Here is a 489-nt window from a genome sequence, read left to right on the forward strand (position 1 = left end):
CTAGTTTCTTTTTCCCATGTGCTCAGGTCTTTCAATATTTTTTTGTTGAATCCCAGAAGTTATGTCTATCAGGATAGTTTATGATCCACACTTGGTAACATGTCCTCAACACTGCACACATTTCATGAGAGTCTGACAGGTTTAATTCGCAGTGAAGCAGCCTCTGTGAAGTTCGTTGCTTGGTGAAGTGACGTTAGTGACGTTGAAGAAGCTACATTCTGTTTGGAGACGCTGCAAACGTTAGAGTTTGTCCTTTAACTCAAAGCTCTTCTGACATTCAGAGGAAAGGGAGGATCTCAGTCCGGAAGGATCGTTAGATGTCATGGGAGGTCTAACTTTAGCTGTAGATTCTTAGATGATGTAAAAGATCAGATTTCTTTTTTAAATGAAGGTTTTTTGGCAGTGCTTCGAGAAGGCTTCCATCTTGTGTTACTTGATGCTGCTGAGCACCACCTTTTGTTTACAGCAGTTTCCATATCCTGTACGGCG

The sequence above is a fragment of the Lissotriton vulgaris genome, unplaced genomic scaffold, assembly GCF_964263255.1.
Source record: "Lissotriton vulgaris unplaced genomic scaffold, aLisVul1.2 SCAFFOLD_4384, whole genome shotgun sequence".
In the NCBI taxonomy this organism is placed as follows: Eukaryota; Metazoa; Chordata; class Amphibia; order Caudata; family Salamandridae; genus Lissotriton; species Lissotriton vulgaris.